We start from the raw sequence: 17,668 nt of genomic DNA, 5'->3' as shown, positions 1-17,668 counted from the left end.
CGGACTATCACCTTTGTCATCACCAACGTTCATGGAAATTTGGGAGGTAGATCTTCCCGACAAATCTGCTTGACAGTTGCACCAAAGCATTGTTGCTTCAGCAGCAATTAGCAAATAAGTCAGATCAATAAGGGTCACGTCGTGATCAGTCATATAGTAGTCTTTAACAAACTGACCATATGACTCGGGAAGTGACTAAAGAACCAAGTCAACAGCCAGTTCCTTCGGGAAAACGACTCCCAACATTCCCAGTCTGTCAAGGTGCGACTTCATGTTAAGATGTGCACATACAGAGTTTCCATCTTCGTGCTTGCATGCCAATAGGGCTTGAGTAACTTTGAACTTTTCAAGTTGATGAAACCGTGGGTCAGGGAGAATCACTGGAGGAAGTGGAGGAAGAGAAGTAGGATTTCTAGTTCCACCTTTGCACGAAGAAGGGATTGATCTTTCACCTTGATCGACACGTGGAATATCATCTTCATGAGGAAAGCCTTTTCCAAAAGGATGAGGAAGACCATAGTTTTCAAAACTAGACATCTACAAAAGGGAGAAATTCAAGTTAGTGGATTTAATCCTTAATATAACACCTAAAGGAAATATTAAGGCCAGGACCCAACACAATAATTCACAATTCGGAAGACGGATGCCATAATCCAATTGTAAATTATATGAAGGTAGGTAAATGACGATTTACCAATTCCACCACGAAAACAAAATTTTAACGAATTAGGTTTTATATGAAACTCCTAGATCATTTGAGATTCATTGAACTTTTCAATGACATGTTTAATCGCGATTATGCCCTTCAAGTTTGTGACTGGGATACCGAAGATCACAAACAAGGTGTGAATAACCATGTAAATTAGCGTGGTACTCTCGATGTCATTTATCACCAAATCAATGTGCCGGTTAGCCACACACGCTCCATCGATCTATGATAATTTACGAGTTACCCATTGCCACCCTTCATTAGTCCATATTAGTTTGCCGGTTAACGACACACGCTCCACTAACTGACCAATAAGGCGCAATGTGTAATTTCATGGATTAGCATCAAATTCACATTTTCCTAAAGTAACTAAGATTTGGGAATTTATAAAAGCATTTAGTTACTTTATAATTCATTAAACTTTTAATGAGAGTTTAGTGTCATATCCTACCCGTTCGACTAACGACCCTCCACTAGTCAAGGGTGCGGTGGGTAAGAGTGGATACCCAATGGCGGTCATTTTACAGGCCGCTTCCTTAAACAACCCTTATATACCAACTTCGTGAATGAGGCCTACTAACGGTAAGACTGAGCTTTTCTTACACATATATATAAATTAAACCTTTAATATTATAATAGTATAAGGGTGTATTTTTAAACTTTTAAAATACTAAGTGGTTTAACTTTTAATAAATTAATCTTTTAATAAAATTAAATTAGACCTATCTATGGATTTATTAATAGTCTTTTAATTAAAACATTTAATTTAAATAATTAATAAAATCCATGTGGGTGTATTTTTAAACATTTAAAATACTAGGGTTTTAGAATTTAATATCTCAAAATTAAAACTTTTAATCAAATTTTAAATCCCAAAACTTGAGGGCAAATTTTGAAAATTTTCAAAACTTCTAGATCAAATTTAAAACAATTAAATTAATCATATAATTTTATCTTTATCATAAATTTGACCTTTTATTTTAATTTGCAAGAAAATTCAAATCAAATTTTACAAATAATTAATTTATCACAAAATCTCATAATTATCTTAAAATTTGACAATTATCTTTCAATTAGATGAGGATATCCATTACCATATCAGAAAATTTGAATTTTAATTAGTAAAACAACTTATGGTAATTATTGAAATCTAATTGAGGCCAAAAATCTGAAAATCTGCCAACTGACTGGTCTCCACGTCGTGTCATGCCATAACACGTCGTGGAGGACCAACACGTCGTGTTCATCAGACAGAAACAAAAAAACGATTTTCCTTTTGCTTTGAACAATTCATAAATGCATCAAATACAACAGAAAAACAACCTGGCTCTGATACCACTGATGGGTTTTGAGCATTACCACATTCCTATGGTGCACATGCAACCCTAATGCTTTGGATCTAGGTTTTTCTCAAGTTATACATGCAAATCAACTATCTAAAGCAAAACCCTAGATCTAGTATATACAATTCGCTATTCACATATATATTAGGGTTAGAAGATTACCTCACTTGTTATATTGTAATAACAAGAATAATCCTTGCTAGATCTTGACTTCTGAAAGCCTAGTGCTCCAAGTGTTACACCTCTAATGGAGTCACAAACACTCAACACAACAAGGATGACCTGGAGAGAAGAAAATCGGCTATCCTTAGGGTTTCCAAAGCATAGGGCCGGAATTCTCATGTAGAGGGGTTCCTTATATAGCTGGGTGGACTGCTAGCGTTTATGGAGGAAACCCTAATTCCTGCTTAAGGCTTAAGCAGCCCATGGACCTCCTCTTTAGAGCCCTTAGACGAAATCTTATGGGCTTACCCATAAATTTCGTCCACTCCACTCTATGGAGTCGATCAGCCCAGTTTTGCAACTATCAATGATTTTCAAAACAGTCCCTCTATTATTAATCAGTTCCTTTAATCCCAAAATTAATATCAAATTAATTTTTGATTAATTACTAATTAATAATATGCTTTCCAAATAATATATTAATCTTATAATATATTAATAAAATCATTATGAGTACCAATTTATTATTCATATAATAAATCCTACTCTCCCTCTCTCTCTCTCTCTATCTCCACTAGTCATCCAATCAAGTTGCATGAGTGAAGGAAACCCAAAAGGACCATGCTCATAATCGAATCAAGTACATACCAAATATAGTTATGGGCTTAGACACCTAATCCAACACATATGTCTCGCTGATTACAACCGAACAATGAATGGTATTCCTGGCATAAACCGTGACTCATACCACAAATAGAACTGGCTCACCACTTTCCCTAGAATATGAAACTCCTCCTTGATTCGTATTTGAAAATATTTTCATCAATCTAAACGGTTCTCCCCCACTTGGATTCACCTTCACGCTGCTAACCTCATAACCAATGGATCGGAACCACCTCCCGACCTTTCCACTCTACCACTATCATCCCGAGCTTACAAGAACTAATATTTCATGACCAAACAACCTAGGGTATTCACACCCTGAACCAGATCAAACACTTTGCGACTCTTGACTGAGGATTTCCGCATCCTAGGCACTCTCCTAATACAATTCTAAGTTCTTGAACAACCTCAAGGGATGACAGAGAAAAATAATCCCATTAGCAGAACAACTAGGTAACTAATCCAACAACTCACTTGATACTGGGCAAAACCCATGTGAATATTCATCAACCACGCCCGGAAGTTGATAGATCCCAATAACTCTTACCCGACTAACAACAACAAGCAATTCAATGAGCTAACCAACCCTAAACCTGACATCCATCCTAAGTAGCACAAGCACTTCTGAATTCTATATTTGTTGACCCAAGAGGTACAACCGACTAGTAAAAGATCATTTACTAGAAGCTACTGATGAGGGAACCACATACATAATCCCTGAAAGCATCAAGCTGACAGCAACTTACCCTGCGCATGCGTTCTGACCAATCCTATATACCCTTCAACAACGAAAGATCTTAAACATCACAATTCCAAAAATTTAATGAGCTTACATCGGAACTTCCCCCGACCCATTATTATGAAGACATCAAAACCAGTCTTACTGTTGATCCTCCAATAAGAAAACTGATAGGTCATAATATAGTGGTTTGGGCTAGGCATCCATCTTGTATAGGTCTTGGTAGGATTTTTGGCTTTCTAATGGTGTTTGTAGTTTGTTGTGTGGCTATGTACGGCCGGACTCGTGTGTACGGCCGTACACCCTGTGTACGGCCGTACATGGGTGTACGGTTGTACTCGCGTGTACAGCTGGTGGTCCTATAAATAGAGTGTGTTTGTATCAGTTTTAGGGTGACATATGTGTGTGTATCCAAGGTGTACCTGACGTTTTTGTGATATTAACGTGTGCATGCTTGGTTTAATCTTTATTCTACTCTATTCTTATTCTGATTGATTGCTATCTGTTTGATCACTGGTTTGGATCTTCGTGTGTGTACGGCCTGAGAACTTCATCATTTTTTAGACTAATTCGAGATTACCTATTAAGTTTCTGCTTCTAATCAACATTCAAAGGCTTAGAATCAAAACTTACGCGGAAATTCAAGTGTTTTTGGTGTGTACGATTAAACCTAGTGTGTACGGTTGAGCGTAGTTGAAGCGTGTACGGCCGGACTCGCGTGTACGGCCGTACTCTATTCAAGAATCCTTGACTGTAATCGAGTGAACAGCTAAAGTGTACGGTTGGAGTGTACAGCTAGAGTGTTCGGTTGGCGTGTACGGTTGTGACCTTTTGTACGGCTGTAGACTCCTTAGTTGCTTGAACTCCTTAGTTGTGAATTTTTCTTGTTAAGTTTTCGATCTGTTCATTTTTGAAAAGCCAAAAACAACAAACAAAAATGGACTCACAAAACTCAGCAATTCATCATGAACTGGATTCCATAATGGGAACAACCACACGCATTACCCGTCTGTTATCTGCTGAAGGTTTCCCTGAATGGAAATATCGGATTGAGAAGTACATCAAGATGAAAGATTTCAAAGTATGGTGTAGCATTCTCAAAGGACCAGTCAGGATTACTACCACACTTGCAAATGGAACAATAATTGACAAAGTGTATGCAGACTACACTGATGATGATTTTGAAAAGGTGGAAGAACAAGAAAGGGCTCTGGCTACTCTGACCATCGCTTTATCTCCCGATATAGCTCAAGGTTTCAGAGAATATGATTTAGCCAAAGCACTATGGGAAGCTCTAATTGAAGTCTACGAAGGAAACGAAGACATGAAACAGAGCCGTCAGGATATGCTAAGACAAAAATTCAATATGTTCAATCATATTCTTGGTGAAACCCTGGAAGCTCAGTTACAGCGATTTACCACACCCACTACTGAGATGAGTTCAGCCGGAATTTTTGTGCCTAAATCTGAAATAAACAAGAAGCTGCTCAATTCTCTGCCGAGGTCTTGGGATCTGAATATTGTTGTGATCAAGCAAAGAAAACACTTCAATCGTCTAAGTTTAGCTGAAACAATGGCAATCATTAAAGCTTGTGATTTGGATGACAAACAAAGAGAGATCAACCATGTTAACTCATATTCTTCTGCTAATCTCGGAATCCAATCAAACAATGCTTTCTCATCCATTACTAATCCTCAAGTTCCACCTTTTGCTACTCCTCAATCATCTTTTTTCACTCATCAGTCATCCTTTGATGCTCAATCCTCATTTGCTGCTCCCCAACCTTATCCCCAAGTCTCCTCATCTTCAAAGACACCTGTTCCAGTTTCTGCTCCAGCTCCTATCTCAACCCCAGTTCCCAAAGAGAATGAAGAAAATTTGGCACTTGCAACCAGTTTAGTAAATTGTTATAATGCTTTTGTAGACGGTGACCTGCCCCTCAATTGTCATTTGCTGATTTAGACCAAATTCATCCCGAAGATGTTGAAGAAATGGATATTACTTGGCAGATTGCAATGGCAGTATTCAGGGCAAAGCAATTTTCAAAGAAAACTGGAAAGAACAATTGGGGAATGAATGCAGAAAAGAAGGTAGGTTTCAACAAGGGAAAGCTTCGTTGCTACAACTGTCACGAGCCGGGTCACTTTGCTCGTGATTATTTGAAGCCTGACAGACGAGTAAACACTAATCGAACGACGGTACCAGTTGGGAACAATCGAGGAAATGCTACTATTAATAGTGAGACTGCAAATATGGCAGTGGTAGCTCAGTCATTTGACTGGGAGGACCAGATTCAGGCCTTGAATATTTTAGGATCTGAAAATGCTCACTTGGCTCAAATCAATGACACTCCTGAAGAGAAAGATGAATTGGACCCAGAGGAAGAAATGATGGAGCTGCAATTTGCATTCATGGTGTCTACCACTCTAGAGACTGAAAAGAAAGAGGTAAGTCAGACTTCTTGTTCTCAAACATGCATTGATAATGTTAAAAATCTACTTAAGCATATATAATTGTTACGTAGAGAGAACGAGGACTTAAAATACGATAAATATCAACTTAGGAAAGGACAGAAACCTTTGCAAGCACAATTAGAAGCAAAAACAAAAGATTTTAGGAAACTTCAGGAAGAATACAGCAATAAATGTGCTAACTATAGATATGTAACAGAACAACTTGCGGAGTTAACTGCTGAACTTGACGCATTAAAATATAAGTTTGAAAATGCGGATTTTAATTTCAGAAAATTTGATGCGTTGAGTGAAGTAGTTGCATAAATGATGGAAAATAGTTTGAGATTTAAAAACAATCAGTCAAAGGGTTTAAGGTATGATAAAGTGCCTCCTCCTTTTAATCACACCTATCAGTATAACCCTTTGACAAAAGAGGAAATGGACAGAGAGGCACATCTCTAATATGGCAAACCTGTTGTATTTGTGTCGGGATGTGGTTCTCAGGTTGCGAGTACTAATGTTTCCACTTCTTATGCAGATCAACCATTAAGTCAACTCAAGCAAGAAGCTGAAGAAAATGTGTCTGATAATAAGATTGTTTCTGAACCTGATGTTTTTGTTTCTAATGATGTTACTTTTGTTTCTGATTCCAAAACTAATGTTGTGTCCTGTGATGTTTCTGTGTCAAAGTCTGACAACTCAAATTTCTTTGATATGCTTGATGATTTTTTTGACAATGCTGATATTTCTGTCTCAAGCACATCTACTTCACCCTCACCCAACACACACACTGATTCTTGCACATGTACTTGTGAGAAAAATAAGGACGACATTAAAGAAAATAAATCAGAGAAAGGCAATACCAGTTTTCGTGATAAAAAACAATTTGTTTCAACTGTGGTACTGCTGGTCACTTCGCTCGAAATTGTACCAATAGAGCATTTGTGCATTTTTCCTCACCAAGGAGAGAGAACGAGTCTCGAGTAAGGTGTTTAACTAGAAAGTCCTCGAGATCTCGCCCTCAAGATGATGATTGGAAGGTTAATCATAATAAAACAAGGGCCGTTTTTCAATCAAATAAACAGGTTTTCACTAAATCAGCCACAGGTGCTTTACCGGAATCGATTACGACTAAGTCAAGATCGATTTCGTCAAAGGGTGCGTCTGGATCTTCGACTAATTTTAGTCGGAAATCTAAAAGCTAAAAGCTAAAGAAAACCATTTCCAAATCACCTGTGAAATCATCAAAACCTAAATACCAGTGGGTGCCCAAATCTACTTCCGGCCAATCATCATCACCCTCTGAAATTGTTTCCAATAATGATGCAAAATCAAAAAGTAAAAAGGATAAATCTGTGATTGTTAAGGGTCAACCCAGGGATGTAATGACCTGGGTCCCCAAATCTAAATAATCCCACTCAATGTGCAGTAACAGTTTCGGAGGAATGTCGTCAGACTGTGGTATGTCGACAGCGGTTGTTCCAGGCACATGACAGGAGACATCTCCCAATTGCATGACATTCAAACATTTAATGGGGGTTATGTTTCCTTTGCAGGAGGGGATGGCGGCAAGATCACGCAAAGAGGACCAATTTCAAATGGAGTGCTAAGTTTTGAGAATGTCAACTACGCTCCCGAGTTAAAGCATAGCCTGTTGAGCGTTTCTCAAATTTGTGACAAGGGTTATTCAACTCATTTCACCGATAAGGAGTGTCTGATTCTGAAGCCAGGCATTGTTATCTCGGAAGAATGGATTCTTGTGAAATCAAAGCAGGATGGCAATGCATACATCATTGACATGGACAGCAATATTCCAGAACAAGTTACTTTCGTCTTCTCAAAAGTCTCGGAACAAAATGCTACGCTGTGGCACCGAAGACTCGGACATGCTAACGCAAAGAACCTGAATCGTCTTGCGAAGAATGATATGGTGCGTGGACTTCCTGTCAGAGACTTCATCACATTTGAAAAGTGTGTGTCATGTGCCCAAGGAAAGCATCACAGAAAGCTACACCTGCCAAAACAGGTTAATTCAATCAACCAGGTGCTCCAATTATTGCATATGCACTTGTTTGGTCCGGTCAATGTCCTTAGCATCAACAGAAAATCATACTGTCTGGTTGTGATCGATGATTTTTCGCGTTTCACGTGGGTCTTCTTCCTGTCCAACAAAACTGGGTTCATTGACTTGATTAAGAAGTTCATCGTGATGATAGAGAACCAAACCAATCACCGGGTGAAGGCGATTCGAACTGACAATGGGACAGAATTTAAGAATGCTTTTCTTGATCATTTTTGTGCATAAAAGGGGATCGTGCGTCAATATAGTTCCGTTCGCACGCCTCAACAAAATGGTGTTGCTGAGCGGAGAAATCGAACATTGCAAGACGCTGCGAGGACGATGCTTTGTGACTCCAAACTTCCGGTTTTCTTTTGGGCTGAGGCGATCAACACGGCGTGCTATGTCCAAAATCGTGTCCTGATCAACAAGGCTCAGATGAAGACTCCATACAAAATTCTGTACGGTCACAAGCCATCTGTCAGCCATTTCCGTATTTTTTGCTGTCCTTGCACCCTTCTTTACCTGGAATCCAACCCTAAATTCAATGCCAAAGCCGATGACTGTTACTTTGTGGGGTATGCTGCTCGCACGGCGTACAGGGTCTACAACAAGAATACAAAGCAAATCGTAGAATCCTTCGACGTGCGCTGGTTGGAGGAGAACGAGACAGATTCTAGAGTGGGTCCAGATTGGCTGTTTGATTACACATCTTTATTCAAATCCTTTAATGTGTTTTTCAAATGATTTACCTGGTTCCAGTTCTGGTTCGAAGACTGTGATTGAAGATGAAGACGAAGAAGTTGTTTACAGACCGCCGGTGGTGTCCTCTTCGACTCCTCCAGTAGATGAACCTGTTCCAAGTGATTCGTCAGAGTCTCCATGTCAACAACATATTCCAGATGCTGATGCTACTCCTCTTACTCCTGATGAAAGAGAGTTCATGTCTAAAGATGCTTCCGTTGTTACTCAAACATTTATGGAACTACTCTTTCCTGAACCAATTGCTAATGAGTTCGTGGCAAGCCCTTCTCATGAGTCAGGACCATCTGAAGTGGATCATTCAGCAGATTATGGATTTGTAAATATTCACAATCTTCCCATTTCGATCAATGACATCAGCCAGGAGATACCTTTCAGAATTCAACGCGATCACCCGATCGAAAATGTCATTGGTCAGCTGGGCGACGGTGTTCAAACGCGGAGTCAGAGTGGAGATGTAAATACATGTCTCTACTCTTGCTTCATATCTCAAATTGAGCCTAAGAATATTGAAATGGCTTTGAATGAGCCCATCTGGGTAGATGCTATGCTTGAGGAATTGAATCAATTTGAAAAGCTTGGGGTTTGGAAATTGGTTGAGTTACCTAAGGGAAATAAGTCTCTTGACACACGATGGGTCTATCATAACAAGCAAGATGATTCCGGGGTCATTGTACGGAATAAGGCTCGGTTGGTCGTATGTGGATTTAGACAAATCGAGGGTCTTGACTACACCGAAGTTTATGCTCCGGTGGCTCGCTTGGAGGCTATTCGTATGTTCCTTGCGTATGCCTCCTACATGAACTTCACTGTATACCAGATGGACGTCAAGACTGCCTTCCTATATGGCGCTGTGAAGGAAGAAATCTATGTTGATCAACCCCCTGGGTTCGTTGACTCAAAGTTTCCCAATCATGTCTACAAGTTTGACAAGGCTTTGTATGGGCTACATCAGGATATTTGAGCGTGGTATGCGACTCTTACGAAGCACTTGCTCGAGCATGGATATTCGCGAGGCATAATCGATCAAACCTTGTTCATTAAGCATGTTGGTGCGGATCAAATCTTGGTTCAGATCTACGTAGATGACATCATTTTCGGGTCCACAAGTCCACAGCTATGCAAGGAGTTTGAAGGCGTGATGAAGAAGAGGTTTGAGATGAGTTCACTAGGAGAAATGACCATGTTTTTGGGGCTTCAGGTCAAACAAGATTCAACCGGAATCCTGATCCATCAAGCAAAGTATGTTGAAGATATGCTGGAGAAGTTCGGGTTTCGAGACACAAAACCTACACTGACGCCAATTCCCGAGAGACCCCTGTTGACTCTGGATATTGACGGCGAATCCGTAGATCAGACTGATTACAGATCGATGATCGGATCGTTGATGTATCTAACTGCAAGCAGGCCAGACATCATGTTTGCCGTTTGTCAATGTGCACGATATCAGGCTAATCCTAAACTTTCACATCTTATTGCTGTCAAAAGAATTTTTCGGTATCTCAAAGGCAGCCCAAAACTGGGTCTTTAGTATCTGAAAAATTCTAAATTTGATCTATATGCTTTTGCTGACAGTAATTATGGAGGCTGTGAGCTTGACAGGAAATCAACTTCTGGTGGGTGTCAATTTCTCGGAGACCGGCTGGTGTCATGGCAGTGCAAGAAACAGCACACCGTCTCAACCTCAACAGCAGAAGCGGAATATGTCACTGCTTCTGCCTGTTGTTCTCAAGTTATTTGGATCCAACATCAGCTGTTGGATTACGGTTTGAATTATCTAGAAACCCCTATCTTTTGTGACAATGAGGCTGCAATTCAGATTGCCAAAAATCCAGTCCAACACTCGAAAACCAAGCACATCGATATTAAAGTGCATTTCATCAGAGATTGTTATGAGCATTCGCTCATTCGGTTGAAACTGGTTCCCACTACTAATAATGTGGCAGATATGTTCACAAAACCATTTAACAAAGCTCGATTCGATGTGCTTGTGGGATTCTTGAAAATGATACGTTTTGAGGACTAATTTTTTTGTTATTTTTTGTTTTAGGTTAGTTTAAATTTGCGCATTTTAATTTCATTCTCACCCATGCTCAAATTTAGGGGTAGAAATAAACAAAAACCAAACAAAAAATAGAAAATCAAAAAGCCAAAAATATAATGTTTTTTTGTAGGTGTTGTGACTTGGGAAGTGATATAAACTTGGTGATAACAGACAATCTGAATCTGTGTAAGGTACCAAAGCTGAATTGTCTAGACTCTGTGTTCAATGTGCTGGTAGGCACGAAAGATTTAAATGGACTTGACTAGGTGTAGATGAACTTAAGGAATCTAGAGATTTGATAAATTTTATCCTAGATAGTTCCATTTAGCCTGACAACACGACGCTTGGGTAGATTGAGCAGGGAGATATACATGAGAATGCACCAGTCACACTAAAGTAATCCGTATCTAGAACCATGGTTTAACTCTTTCTCGATGTACAGACTCTGTCCTTAATTCCGGTATTGATGGGGCGACTGGAGAATTCCGATAAAGTAGGTCTGTAAGAAATTATTTTCTTGCTTTCTTTCTGTTACCCATATGTTGCCTCTTCTGTGTGATCAAAAGATCCGACCTGGACTGCAACATATGCAACTCTATTTCTCTGCATCTTCTATCTATGCTATTCTTTTTGTCTGTTAGTCATATGTTGTCTCCTTTGTGTGATTGGAATACATCCGACCTGGCACACAACATATGCACCATTCTACTTCTCAATCCCTCTAAATCTGGTTAGTCATATGTTTCATCCTCTGCGAGATCAGAAGATCCAACTTGGATGTATAGCATATGCATTGTAAATCTGACTTCTCCCATAATAACTATCTGCTCACCTAAAGTAAAGAGTACTTTGGAAGTTCCTGATTATTGGGGTATGTCAGGAAGCGGGAAACATGTTCTAGTACAGTTAAAATTGAACTATCACTAGGTTGTCTGTAGATCTCGCTGCTCAATTTAGGTGGACAACAATATCCTTGGTTTTCGTCAGATGAATGGTCCCTAGAAATTTTTATCTAGACACATAAGGTCACAATGCCCTGTCATTAATAGTATGTCAAAATTTTGTCACGATCTTTCATGTTTAAGTAGACCACAATACCGGCGATTGGTCTGATCTATTCATGAAATAGGAGGCACCGACAAATGGATGAAGACCATCCAATAACTTTGATCCCAATCTCACAAAAATATTATCTGCATTAGAAATTAGTGACATTTAATTTCAATTTTATTTTATTTTATTTTATTTTATTTTATTTTATTTTATTTTATCTTATCCTATTTTATTTTATTTTATTTTTATTTTAAGTCCTTGAAATGCATTATTTTTAAAATTTAAATGTGTCTTTGGGCTTGAGTTTTAAACTAGGCGAGTTGCAGCCCATTTTAATTGGACCGGGTTTGGGGAGAGTATATATGCTAGGGTGTCCGGCCGAACACTCTTCTCTTTCACTCATTCGAGTTCAGCCGTACATCCCTCAAGCTCTCTCTCTCTCTCTCTCTCTCTCTCTCTCTCTCTCTCTCTCTCTCTCTTAAGCCTTCAAAGATATCGATTTCTCTTAAAATTGACAATTCAGCTGTGTAGGTATCTCCTTGACGATCTCCATGATGTTGTTCTTAAGAAAAATCGACTTCAACTCCAAGGCCAATTGAAGCAAAACGGATTTTCGGCACAGATGATGCGTGTACGGCCGGACACCCGTGTATGGCTGGACACTCGTGTACGACTGGACACTCGTGTATGGCTGGACACTCGTGTACGGCTGGACTCCCGTGTACGGCTATACACCCCAATTTTGCCCTAAAAATGAAATTTTCTCCATTGAAAGCTTAATTCAACTGTCAAACGGGAAAAACACCTGATGTTTATTGATAAATTTTTTTGTTTTTCTCACTTAGTTTGTTTTGTACAGATCAATATGGCAGGTCTTGAATTTGCTAAAGTTCACAACTTGGCCATTTACCTAGTTGATCCTCCAGAGGCTCACTCCGATTTCCAATTCATAGTCAATGGCTTTAGAAGATGATGCTTGTTCTGTAGAGACCCAATTTTATAACGAACGGTGAGTGCGGAAGAAGGATATCTCGAGATTAATCGTGTTTTTGGAAGTATGAACATGAAGAACATATTATGAGTTCATAAGAAAGGACTAAGAACAAAGAGAGAATAATATATTTCATGAAGAACATGGTGGGAGAGAAACTCTCCCTGGGTGGGAGAACCCACCAACTTTCTTTCTCTCTAGGATTACATTGTAAGAAAAGTAATCTCTAATCTAAGAAAAGAAATGAGCTAGCTAAAGTAATAAATGACCAACTCTCCCTTTATATAGGAGGGAGAGTATTTACACCACAAAATACAATAAAGGGAAAATACAACCTAATAAACACTCATTATTTATGGAGCATTTTCATGCACCAACATTCTCTCCCTAAATGCTTACAAATGATGAGAGATCCAATAAGTGATACAAGGCTATAATACAGTAATCCGACTAGCAAGTGTGGTAATAAAATGAAATCAAGTGCTGAAATGTCTCTGAAACTCTGAAGTGTCTGTGCAGTCTGAAACTGGTCATGAATCTCTGAAAATGAAGGTCTTCGGCTTCAAAGCACAACCAATGAAGCAGAAAAAAAATAAGATCCAAATCTTCAAACCAGTCATAATCACCCGAAGAAGGAGGTCACCATGAGCAAGTAGAAGATCCAATAAAAGAAACACTTCGTCTTCAAAAATCTGAAAAACATCTCGAGTTCTCGAATCATAATACACCGAAATTCTTCAAAGAATAACCTGCTAAAAATGTGAAGCATCCATAAAATGAAGTCCGGATAAAAATAATGTGAGTCCAAAAACATGGTCTAGCAATGCCGAAAATTTGATCCAAGGACCAAAAATAAGTGCCACGTCACATTGCCAAAATAATCTTCGTCTTCAACATATCACAAATCCAAACTCGTGAAACCATAAGATCTGAACCGGATGCGAACACAAAATCATCCTGTGGTAGAGTCCGAATAATAAATAATCTGAATCGGAAAACATCGAGTAATGCCAAAAATTTGATCCGTAAAGACCAAAAAGAAGTGTCACATCGCAACACTAAATAAATAATCGTCTTCAGAAGTCTTCAAAATCCAAACTCAAACAATCATAATAACCAAATCCGGATGATATTCTCTCCCTATTTTTGATAACCAATGACCGGATATCAAAAATCAACAAATCATCGGATGGAGAGTGTCGGATACCAAGAGCTAATAGAGAAGCTCTCCCTAGATGTATGAAGGGTCTCGATAAGAAACAAGACAGAGTAAAGGAGATACTCTTGCGGTCATGAGGAGGCGGGTGACATAGTTGCTGAAGCTGTGCTGAGAATAACCTGTTGTGCCAAAAATATATCCAAATATTCAAACTGCGGTGCCGGAACACTTGAAGTGGTCTTCAATAGAAAGTAAAGTCCACATGCTCAAGATACATGATTCGTCAACCAAAAATCAAGAGCGACAAGTCATAAAATTCCATAATGTGAAGAATGCGAAACAACTTTGTTGATCAATCGCCGTTGCGGTGCAAGCATCACAAAATTAATATGAAGTCCGACTGCGGTAGGAGTATTCTTCCAATAATAATAACCGGCATGAAATGAACCAATGTGACAATCCCAGGGTGCGGTTGTGGTAAAAATTGGTGTTAAATAAAATAATTGGTGTAAAAAAAATAATTGGTTTTAATAAAAAAAATTGCTAAATAAAAATAATTGGCTAAAATAAAAAAAATTGGTGTTAAAAAAAATAATTGGCTAAATAAAATAAAAAAAATTGGTGTTAAAAAAAATAATTGGCTAAATAAAATAAAAAAAATTGGTGTTAAAAAAAATAATTGGCTAAATAAAAAAAATTGGTGTAAAAAAAATTTTAATTAAAAAAAATGATGCAGAAAAAAAAATCTGAATAATAAAAAAATAATTCTAGAAAAAAAAAGGGGTTTAAAAAAAAGGAAGGGGAAAAAAAGGGGGGGAGGGGAGGAAAAAAAGGAGGAAAGGAGGGGGGAGGAGGAGGAAGAAGGAAGAAGAGAGGGGAGGAGGGGAGGTCTGGTCGAAGGAAGGAGGAGGGTGCTAATGGAGGGTGGTTGCGGGTCTAGTACCTTGCGGATGAGAGGAGGTGGTTTGGGTGGGAGGTGATTGCGGTAGGAGTGGTCTGGTTGCGGGTCTAGGCTGGGTGCGGTGGGAGGCTAGGCTGGTTGTGGTTGGAGGAAGCTGGGTACCGAAGTCAGTGAAGTAGTTGCGGTTCGGAAGGAAGGCGAGGCGGCTGTGGAGAGACTGCAGTAGGCGCGCCTGCGGTCCGACGCTGCTGATCCGAGACTGCGGTAGGTCAGGCTTGCGGTAGGGAGTCCGGACTTTGGTCTGAAGGCAAGAGGGAGGCTGCGGTCCTCGGATTTAGACTAAGAGGACTGCGGTACTTAGGCATGAGAGGGGCTGCGGTACCAAGGCTAAGAAGGGTTGCGGGTAGGCTTCTAAGGGGACTCCGGTAGGCAGTTTTTGGCTGCGGTTCTGGGATCCGGAAAGGGCTGAACAGGTGACGAAAAAAGCTATTTTTTCATGAAAAATGGTACCGCAAAGGCCATTTATTCATATTTTAATGAGAGAATATTTTTATAGAGCATTCTAAGTCAAAGGTGGGTCTTGGGAAGGCAAAAAGAAGAGTGTGCAGGGGGTTTTTAGGGACAAAAGGTGATGGGAAAGGACAATGTCACATGGTTTTTGCTTGGGAAGGCAAATAAGAGTGAATTACTCTTTACCCAAAATAGCAAAAAGGACAAAGTGCTTTATGCAAACACATATTACGTCCATTTTTTCTTCAATTTAAGATTCACAGCAAGAAAATGAGGAATAAAGAACTTCATACCTCAAGAAGATTTCCAAGCTGCTGGGTAAAAAAAAAGAGCACCGCTTCAAAGAAAATAAGCCCATTAATTCTGTCTTCTCATCCAAGAATAAGATACCTCCTGGAACAATTTCTTCAACTTTTTGGAGACCACAAAAATAATTTCTTCTCCCATTTTTTGTATACTTCTTCAACAGAAAAGTAATAAGAACATGAAAAACATCAATTTTCCAGCAATAATAGAACGATCAGCAGCAGCAACTTTTAATTTTGCTAAGATAGAATCACCCGGAAGATAGAAATAAGAAAGAACATCATAAAAAAAATTCCGGTTTGCAACCCGAAAATTTTTTTCTTGCAGAAACACGGAAAATCACAAGATAATCACCGAACGAGAGTCGTTCCCTTGAAATAATCGTGAGATCTTCAAGGTACGGCTCTGATACCAATTGTAGAGACCCAATTTTATAACGAACGGTGAGTGCGGAAGAAGGATATCTCGAGATTAATCGTGTTTTTGGAAGTATGAACACGAAGAACATATTATGAGTTCATAAGAAAAGACTAAGAACAAAGAGAGAATAATATATTTCATGAAGAACATGGTGGGAGAGAAACTCTCCCTGGGTGGGAGAACCCACCAACTTTCTTTCTCTCTAGGATTACATTGTAAGAAAAGTAATCTCTAATCTAAGAAAAGAAATGAGCTAGCTAAAGTAATAAATGACCAACTCTCCCTTTATATAGGAGGGAGAGTATTTACACCACAAAATACAATAAAGGGAAAATACAACCTAATAAACACTCATTATTTGTGGAGCATTTTCATGCACCAACATGTTCAATGCTCTCACCACCAGTCCGGTCATCTATCAACGATTGGTTAAGGAGTTTTGGAGCAACGCAGCTGTGATAAAGGATGATAAGGGCACCAAATATCTTGAAGCTTCTGTGCGAGGAAAGAAAGTCTTGGTTACTGAACAAATCCTTCGAGAAACTTTGAAGATCAGTGACGAACCTGGATTCTCGAAGGAGATTGATCTAGATCAGGCTCAAGAGATTCTGGATCAAATGGGATACGAAGGGATTTTCCCTCCCACTCTCAAGAAATTATTGCCTCTGTACTGGAGATACTTAGCTCATGTATTTATGAGTTGTATCTCCGGTCGGAAATCAGGAGCTGATGAAATATCTCTGATCAACACCGGTGCAATTGCTGCTTTAGCTTCAGGAATAAAGTTCAACTTCTCAAAGTTCATTTTGCACGAGATGATTGTGAACATTGAAGGAAACAAAAGAGATAAGTTCCTCATGTATCCAAGATTCCTTCAGTCAATTTTCAATGTCATGCACCCAAAGTTAGAAAGAGGAGGAGAGACCTTGGACCTAAAGTTTGTTGGTTCAAGTGACTTTGGATTGATGAAGCAAAATCGAAAATGAAAGTTTAATTTTGAAGGAAATTATCCTCTGATCAAGTTTGGCATCTTTGCTAAAGAGAGTGATCACTCTGAGTCTGATGATCTCTCAGGCCCCACAGAAACCGAGGATGTTGTTATCTCGGCTTCAGAGCATGAAAACGAAGAAGATCATGTTCCTCCTGTCGCAATCGTCGTAGAGGAGCATTACCAACTGCAAAACGTGGAGGTTCGGAGTGATTACGATGGAGATGGTAATGTTGAGGATGAGTTTGAAGAAAATTTGATGGACCATGTGGCGGTGAATGAAGATGAAGAAGATGATGATTTTATGAAGGACATGGACTTTACAGGCTTTAACAATGAGGAAATCCCCCTTAACCTTGGTCTTGAAGATGATGACTTTGGTCCAAGTTCGGATTTTGTTGATAG

This window comes from Lactuca virosa, chromosome 3 (genome assembly GCF_052849685.1).
Source record: "Lactuca virosa cultivar CGN04683 chromosome 3, Lactuca_virosa_CGN04683_v6, whole genome shotgun sequence".
NCBI lineage: Eukaryota > Viridiplantae > Streptophyta > Magnoliopsida > Asterales > Asteraceae > Lactuca > Lactuca virosa.
This window is presented reverse-complemented; position numbering follows the sequence as displayed.